The following is a 10009-nucleotide window of genomic DNA, read 5'->3' on the forward strand; positions in this document are numbered from 1 at the left end:
TAAGAGGGACTAGAAGGCGGGGTGCAGCCAACCCCAGCGGCGGCGGGCTCCCTGAGCGTTGAGAGCTTTGTACAAGGTCAGGGGCTCAGCGGAGGGGTGGCGGAACATCATTCGACGGCCGAGCTTCCATGGCGTCGGTGGGGTGGCGGTGGGGCTGGGGGTGTTCGTCGGAGTGTCGGTGACGGCTGGAAGTCTGAGGACTTTCAACGTGGTGGTTTGGTTCCCGCTGAAGCGTTTTGGTTTTCAGGCAACCATTAGAGATGCTGCAAATTTGTAGTGCTTTGGAGCAAAACATGGGTTTTCCCTAAAAAAATTATAGGATGGAGCTACATCATCTATTGAAACTGGTTCTTTGTCCAAAGTGTCCCACAACAACGATCTTTCAACACTGTGGCTGTTTTTCATCATCTGTTGAAGATGCTCTTACAACACCATCTATGGAAAAGATTCCCTTTATTTTTCTAGATGAGATTCCCTTGGGACCCTAACTCTCTCTTGGGAAGCTCCAATTTGATGTGTTTTTCGTTAAATAGGCCAATAACGCGCGCGCGCACACAGGGCCTCAATTTCAGCCAGCGCATTTGCGTACGACGGATGTAAAAAATCACAAAAACTCACATGCCATCGAATTTGTGACCTCTCGCTGTTTACGGTGTGTTGCCAGCCAGTGGAGCTAATGAGTTAGCAATGGGCAATGTAGAAGTTTAAGAACTAACAACAGCAGCGGGTCTGAACACTTTCTGAATTTTTCCCCAACATTTCAAGAAAATCGTGAACAATTTATTAAAAGGAAAATAATTGTTGAAAATCCGGTGATTTTTTTAAAAAATAAGTCATTTTTAAAAAAAATCATACTTTTCTAAAAGCATGACCATTTGAGGAAAATGCGAACATTTTTAAAATTTCAATCATTTTTCAAACAACAATTATTTTTTAAATTACAAAAAAATCACAAAAGTACGAACAATTTTTTAACTTTCAGGTCTTTTTTCAACAACACAACAAATTTGAAATTTCAAAAATAAAATAAAAAGTGCAAACAATTTTCAAGAGTTTTAAAAACTGAAATAATCTTGAAGATCTTGAAAAATTTACGAAAAAGTGTACATTTTGTAAAACTTCATTTAAAAAAATATGAATTTTTAACTAAACTTCAAACATTTGTTGAAAAATGAGAATATTATTTTCAGATTTAAATCATTTTTTGGAAAAAAGAAGCGGAAAGAAAAAAATGGAAAATAAAAAAAGAAACAAGAAAAGGCCAATAAAAACCCAACAAAAAACCCGATTCTGGTACCTTCTAGAAGGTTCCTAAAACCAGTGAAAAACCCATTCCCCAAAATCCTAGATTGCGCTTCTAAATGGCTGGGCTGCTTTGTCGCCAGCTCGCTCGCTCGCGTTCATAGTGGGCCAGCCCATTTAGAATGCTGCCAAGAATCCTCTGTACCACAAAAACCGCAACTAGTGACTATGGACATGTTTATGTGATGCAGAAGATCAGCAGTCGAAAGTGATTGTTGTGCTAGCCTCCACAGATTTTTTTTGATCTTTGATGGAACGTCCACTTTCCACATCTTACACCATAATTTATTTATTTATTGCGGGTGATCTTACACCATAATTTATGTTTGCTAGATGAGTTAGAAGTATCCGAGCGCCCCTCTAACCAAGCCTCTTGTCTTGGTTTTGTGGAGGCCAGCATACGATACACCAACCGGACAATGAAAACGTCATTTTGTTCATGTACCCAAGAACAAAAGTCCTCCATCTGTTTCGTGCACAGTGGAATCACGTGGATGACATCTGCGTCCATGGGCAAAAAAAACTTTGTGGCTAGGACTTTGTTGTTCCACTCTCCATTGGCTGTAATCAGATCACCCACCCGTTGTGGGGGGGTCATTAGCTCGGTTGATAATTAGGCGCATGTTGGAGGGTGGAGGGATCCAGGTATGTTGTCATATATTCGTGGCCATTCCCATACCCAATCCGCCGAATTATACCCTGAGCGAGGGTACAATGAATGGGGCGCGGCTGTGTCTCGCCCGCAGTGAGATACATGCCCGTCTCGCCTCAGGATACCTAAATGCGCCGGCCCATAAGCACGCACGTACATGTACAATTTCGTTCATTTTTCTTTGTTTCCTTTTTCGTTCTTTTATTTTGTTAGCAAAAAATGATAAATACATATATTTCAAAAAACTTAATGTACTTAAGATTTTCGCAAATGTTCACCTTGAATCTGAAAAATGTTAACACCGTGTGAAGTTTTAGTTAATGCTATTTTCAAACATATTGATAGCGCTAAAAAGTTTGTCTAATTTCCAAAAGAATCACGCATTTCAAAATAATGTACATCACATTCCCAAAACAATGTTTTGGACCATTCCAAAATTGTTCACAGTTTTCTAAAAATGTTTATATAATGTAAAAGATGATCATATAGTTTGAAAAAATTGTATCATTCAAATCAAATGCTTAATGTGCATTTGGAACTTATTTTACATGTATTCACAAAATGTGTTCGAAAAAATGTTAATCATGTATTTGGTAAATGTTAAACGTGTGCAAAAAATATTTTCTATGTATAGAAAAAATGTAGAGATCAATACATTTATTTGATAAAATGTTTATCATGTATTCGAATAATTTCAAATATGTACAGAAATGTTTTTACATGTACACCAAAAATGTGCAATGTGTATGAGAAAAATAGACAACAAAACATGTATTTGAAAAAAGTGTTAATCATGTATTTAAAAAAGTGTTAAACATGTATTAAGAAAATGGTCATGATGTATACAAAAAATGTAAAAATATGTTGAAAAATAAGAGGGAAAGAAACCCCGAAAAATGGCAGAAAACCAAGAAAGAAAGAAAAATGAAGAAAAAACAGAAGAAAAACGGAGAAACCCAAAGAAAACGCTAAAAAGAGTGAAAATCAATAAGAAAAACCAAAAAAACTCGCGCCACACTACAGTAATGGGCCCGGCCAGTAACATGTTCCCTAGAGGCGAGACCAAGTTACATCTCACAAAGGACGAGACATAGCTCCCGCAGGATGAATGTCCCAGGCAGGAGGTTAGGGCATCTTCAATGGCATGCATCAAAACAAACACCCTAAACGTCCGTAGTAGCGGAGCCCACCGTTCAACTCGGTGTACCAAATGTCCGGCCCTTTTCCAAAAAAGAAGAAAACTAAACAAAATGTCCACCATGTAGCCTCACTTTGGAATTATCGATCATAAAAATTCAACCGTACATTTAAATTCTAATAATAGTGTTGGATGTTCAATAAGTTTTTAATGTTCATCAATCCCAGATTCTACCATACTCCTTCAAAGTGGCCTTCATGTCATGCTTGCTCCACTAGAGCTTGATTTTCTTTGTCGACACATGTTGTTCATGTTGGGGAATGTAGCATGGAAAACAAAAAAAATTCTACGCACACGCAAGATCTATCCATGGAGATGCATAGCTACGAGATGGGGAGAGCATCTTCACACCCTTGAAGATTACTAAGCGGAAGCGTTTATCAACGCGGTTGATGTAGTCGTACACCTTCACGATCTGTCCCGATCAAGTATCGAACGTACGACACCTCCGTGTTCAGCACACGTTCAGCTCGATGATGTCCTCGCCTTCTCGATCCAGCAAGAGACGCGAAGTAGTAGATGAGTTCCGGTAGCACGACGGTGTGGTCACGGTGGTGGTGAAGAACAATCTCCGCGGGACTTCACCTAAGCACAACGGAAACTATGACGGAGGATAAACTAGAGGGGACAGGGTTGCCGGCACACGACTTGGTGAATCTTGATGTGTCTTGGATGCTAGCCCTGCCTCTCTATTTATATGTTGAGCCTTGGGGTCAAAACTTGGAGGAAAAGCCTCCCCAAAGTCAGTTTTGCCTGAAAGGCAAGAGTCCTTCTCGGACTCCAGGCCCAAACGCCAGGGTTCCCGGGGTCTAGGCCCAAACGCCAGGGTTCCTGGCGTCTAGCCCCTGGCCTCCGCAAAACTTCCTTTTACACTTTTCAAAACCCTTGTGGGCTTTACCCCTTGGCCCAAATAAAGTGTTCTCGTGCCCAAACATTTCGGGAAACATCTGACACCCCTTCTGGTGAATTTTGGAACCCTTCCAAAGACCAAACACTATTATCCCATATATTAATCTTTACCTCCGGACCATTCCAGAGCTCCTCGTCATGTCCGTGATCTCATCCCGAACTCCGAACAACATTCGGTCACCAACATTCGGTCACCAACAAGCGTGCGGACCCTACGGGTTCGAGAACTATGCAGACATGACCGAGACACTTCTCCGGCCAATAACCAATAGCGGGACCTAGATGCCCATATTGGTTCCTACATATTCTACGAATATCTTTATCGGTCGAACCTTTATGACAACATACGTAGTTCCCTTTGTCCATCGGTATGTTACTTGCCCAAAATTTGATCGTCGGTATCTTCATACCTAGTTCAATCTCGTTACCGGCAAATCTCTTTACTCTTTTCGTAATACACCATCTCGTAACTAACTCATTAGTCATTTGATTGCAAGGCTTCTTATGATGTGTATTACCGAGAGGGCCCAGAGATACCTCTCCGATACTCGGAGTGACAAATCCTAATCTCGACCTATGCCAACTCCACAAACACCTTCGGAGATACCTATAGAGCATCTTTATGATCACCCAATTACATTGTGAAGTTTGATAGCACACAAGGCATTCTTCCGGTACTCGGGAGTTGCGTAATCTCATAGTCGAAGGAATATGTATTTGACATGAAGAAAGCAATAGCAATAAACTGAACGGTCATTATGCTAAGCTAATGGATGGGTCTTGTCCATCACATCATTCTCCTAATGATGTGATCCCGTTATCAAATGACAACACATGTCTATTGTTAGGAAACCTTAACCATCTTTGATCAACGAGCTAGTCTAGTAGAGGCTTACTAGGGACACGGTATTTGTTTATTTATTCACACATGTATTTAGGTTTCCGATCAATACAATTCTAGTATGAATAATAAACCTTTATCATGAATAAGGAAATATAAAATAACAACTTTGTTATTGTCTATAGGTTATATTTCCTTCGGTTCACCCAAATGGGCTTCAACTTGAGCTTCATCCAACAATGTGTTAATGTGAAGGGCTTTCCCTCCATCCTTTGGTACATCACGGTAGTGTGTCCAAACTATACAATGACGTGATCATAAAGTTGCAACATTGAGTGAGTCAAAGAATTGACCAACACGTAGAGCAACAAAAAGCATAACTTACTATCTCGATTGACACTCCCCTTGGTCACATTCTTTCCACTTGTGAAATCGCACTGCAATACTTTATGATGGCATTTGAAATGGTGTATCACCCAATGGAGTAGCAACTTTTGCATTGCGATCATGGATCACGTCCAAATTGTAGGGCGTGTAGTGCCTGCGCTCATGAAACGAAGAATGCACATGTTGCCAAAATATCGTGCCCTTTTGCTTCATGCCTACAAACCCCGCACTTGTGGCATACCATGCACCGCACAATAATGCATCCTCCCTCAACGAGTACCCCGCCATCGTGATTGCGTGATATGGGGATAAATGATTTTCTTGCCCATGCCAAGGACTTTTGAAAAAAAACATGTGGCGAAATTGACGTGGGGAGTGTAAATTGATCAAATACAACGTAGGTGAATTTTAGGGATTTTCTAAGAAAAACATTAGTATTTTTGGTAATATCTTCAACATCTCTAGCCTTTTCGAAATTGAATAACAGAAAATACTTAAATATATCTAAGATAATATTTTATGGTAATAGTGGTCATATATATAATATACCTTAGTAATGATTTTTAATGAGTTATTGTTTTGGAAAAGTAAATAACTTTAGTTGAAACCTCACTTAGGGTTTTTGAAAATAAAAGGGTTTATTTTCTTTTTGATCAAAATAAAATGCAATAAGAATCTTTTTGGTCTTGACAAGATGGCACGATTAGGTCCCAATTTTTTCTTGGTTGATCAAGATGATGAGATACAAAATACATGGCTTGACAAAAAAATAGATCATACTGGATATTCGCAAAAAAGGCGCATCATACTGGAAGATGGAGAGTTTCTCGAAGGAAAAAACTAGCCTAAGGCGAGTAGGGCATATATGTGTTATATGTAAGCTAGAAGTTTCATCCATGCGAGGAGAAAACCTTCTTGGCCGATGGCTCAATTTGTGAGCATGCCAACAAACCAATTTCTGGAGCTTCGGAGGAAAGACCAGATGCATAGCTAGTATGTTGTATATGACCTTGAATTGAGTTATCGACTCTTGTCTAGCTAAGATGAAAATCAAGAGTTACGAGAAGAAGAGGTGGCGTCAACTAGGGTTTGATGAGAGACCGCAATCTCGCAAGTTCCTTGCCTCCAGCCGCATGCGGCGACGTGGGGGGACCTCAAGTCCTTCCAAGCATGTTTAAAAGTCTTCAAGTCTAGTTTTCTGGTCTTTGTCGGGGGCGTGCTGGAGGAGGGTGCAATGCCGATGAGAGTAAAGTTACTCTAATTCTTCTTTATCGTGATAGTGACTTATCAGGTAGTGTCACTTAGTCAGAGATGTCTTGTCTTCGCATGCTCTTGCGGAATTTACGTTTTTCTCACTACGAAGCGTTCATACGGATATGCTAAGGTCGTGTTAGTGTATGGTGCTTGTCGCTGTCAAAACCGGCGGATCTCGGGTAGGGGGTCTTGAACTGTGCGTCTAGGAGGATGGTAACAGGAGACAAGGGACACGATGTTTTACCCAGGTTCAGGCCCTCTTGATGGAGGTAAAACCCTACGTCCTGCTTGATTAATATTGATGATGTGTGTTACAAGAGTGGATCTACCAGGAGATCAAGGAGGCTAAACCCTAGAAGCTAGCCTATGGTATGATTGTTGTTTGTCCTATGGACTAAAGCCATCCGGTTTATATAGACACCGGAGAGGGCTAGGGTTACACAAAGTCGGTTACAATGGTAGGAGATCTACATATCCGTATCGCCAAGCTTGCCTTCCACGCCAAGGAAAGTCCCATCCGGACACGGGATGAAGTCTTCAATCTTGTATCTTCATAGTCTCGGAGTCCGGCCGATGATGATAGTTCGGCTATCCGGACACCCCCTAGTCCGGGACTCCCTCAGTAGGCCCCGAACCGGGCTTCAGCGACGACGAGTCCGGCGCGTATATTTTCTTCGGTGTTGCAAGGCGGGTTCTCCTGTCGAATAGTGTCCGGCTTCCTTATAAATGTTGCGCTCCTTGGCTTCTACGCCCAATAATGGCCTTCTTCCACGTGTCGTATGAATGCGAAAAGCTAGGGTATTTTTACATTTTACCCCCTAGTCGTGCGAACGAGCCGCCTATAAGAGAGGTGAGGATCTTGATCCAGCTCACACCATCCTCCATTCGCAAGTTCTCATCGAAGCGCCTCTGACAAAAATCCATTCCATCATGGATAGTCGACGCGGCTCCTCCTCTCGCGCTCCCAGCCCTAAGCCAGGAGATTGGGGGAGATGCTTAGTTCCACACAGCGAGCTAGTGGCGCTCCAAACCGAGGGATATCTTCCCCCAGCTTTCATGGTTCCGGTTCGAGCCGGTCTGGCCACCTTCAAGGGTGGAAAGCAGGCGGAGAGCGTCCCCAACCCTTCCAAAGGAGAGCGGGTATGCTTCGTCCCTTATCTAATAAGGGGACTCGGATTTCCCATACATCCATTTCTCCGGGGGCTCCTGGAGTTCTACGGACTCCAGCTTCACCACCTCACACCTGCCTCCATTTTGCACATCGCGGGCTTTGTAGCTCTTTGCGAGCTGTTCCTGGGCATCGAGCCCCATTTTGCACTGTGGAAGAGATTGTTTTGCCTCGTACCTGATGATGTTATGTACCTAGGGTAGGGTCATGGACCTATCTAGGATACCATACCCAAGGACATCCTTAGACGAAGCTACCTTCCAGTCGACCAAGAGGGACTCCACTCGACCAAGAGTGACTCCACTCGACCGGCTAGAAGACACTCGACGAACCTAAAGACACTCGACCATGAAGACTCACTCGACCATCAGAAGTTCAGGATCTACTCTGTATCCAAACGGTCTGTAATTAAGTAGTCTTAATAGTCATGATGACACTTTATGTAGGGCGTTACCAGTAACGCCCGGCCTTAATGTACTTTAACCCTCTGCTACGTGGGTTGGCTGGGGTCCTGGCGTCCTCTATATAAGCCACCCCCCTCCACTGGTAGAAGGGTTCGCACCCCTGTAACTCATATACACATAAACCAGTCAACCGCCTCCGGGCTCCGAGACGTAGGGCTATTACTTCCTCAGAGAAGGGCCTGAACTCGTAAAAACACTCGTGTGTACAACTACTCCATAGCTAGGATCTTGCCTCTTCATACCTACCCCCCATTCTACTGTCAGACTTAGAACCACGACAGTACCCCGTTCTTATGAGGGGTCGATATATCAAGTGGGCGGAGCCGAAATATGGCGCATCGCTGGGACCGGATATCTATTCGGCACCCCGAAGAAGGCGTTCGAAGACTGGCCTTCGGAATGGTTCTACATGGAGGACGCCCCTCTGCCGGATCCAGTTTGGATCGGCCTCTCAGAGTCCAGCAATGCTCCCTTGAAGTAACGCCTGAGTTGGCGCCCGCGGAGCCCTCAACGGGAGAATGATGTGAGCGTCCATTATCTAATGGGACGGATTAGGTTACTGGACCACTCCGGATTGACCATGATTGGAATCATGGCCGCGTGCATTATGCGAGGGGTGCAGCCACTCCAATATAGGGGCCACCCTATGTGGGATTTCAACGGGGAAGACGACGCCACCCGTCATGGCCGCAGAGGGCCGAGCTCGGCAGCCGATCTGGCAAAGATCTTGTCCGGCTTGTACAAGGGGGAGGAGGAGGACTTTCTCCGCACGAATCCATTGAACGGATTCTCCATGAATAAACCTCGGAGCTGGGTAAGCGGACGTTTATCTACCCGATCCATACCTCCAAAGTCAAGTATTTTACTTTGTGATTTCGATGCAGGAGCTGCGCCGGGACATGGAGGGCATACGAAGCCTAACTCCACAGCCCGAGGATCCGGAACGATCCCTTGATCCGACCTCCGAAGAGGATCCGGACATAAAGGTGGAGCTGATTGACGGGGTGTTCCACCAACTTAGCATGGACAATGCCCTAGTCACCATTACGGCTGACTACCCCGGTTTGTTTCCGGCCTCCCAGGTGACTACGACCGAGGTCTTGACACCATCATTTGATCCGTGCTCAATTCTGACCATCCTATACTGATGGTGCATCACAGGAGGTGCCTTTAAGGCGGGAAGCCGAACCTGCGGCGGCTGACCAGCAAGGGTCAGTTCGGCCCAGCAGGCGGAAGAGGAGTGTGACGCGAATCGAAACGTCGCCGCAACGGTACGGTGCACCGTTGTTTTTGAGGGAAGGATCCCTAGGAGGTATATTAATGCTCATAACTTTTTCCAGGAGAAAGAGCGCTCGCCGGACAGTGTCCGGAGAGGTTGCCAATCAAGCCTCCGCCAGCCATGCTCCATCGCGTGGTCCGGAAGTGGAGGCGAACACAAGGCAAGAGCCGGATGCTCCTCCGATGGAGGATGCCGACATGCTGTCCGCCACCCGATCTGAGGTGGAGAGCGCCATGAATCACAGGCGTCGCCAGACAGTTCTTCGTGACGCATGTTTTTCCCCGGAGGCGTTGAATGCCTTTGATGCGGGAAACGTGCACCTCCGTGCTGCTCAAGATGGTTTAACCAGAGCCACGGAGCAGTATGTGAAGGACATACGGGTAAGTAATTTTAATAGTTATATATGCTAGTAGCCCCCGAGACTTAAAATAGTTAAAATAACTGATTTAAGGATCATTTATTATGCAGGATCTTACGGAGAAGAATGCCCACCTGTCCCAGGAGCTCCAAGAGTGCAAGGCCCAACTTGAGGCCGCACTAGCCACCACAGGGGGA

The sequence above is a fragment of the Triticum dicoccoides genome, chromosome 2B, assembly GCF_002162155.2.
Source record: "Triticum dicoccoides isolate Atlit2015 ecotype Zavitan chromosome 2B, WEW_v2.0, whole genome shotgun sequence".
NCBI classification, from domain to species: domain Eukaryota; kingdom Viridiplantae; phylum Streptophyta; class Magnoliopsida; order Poales; family Poaceae; genus Triticum; species Triticum dicoccoides.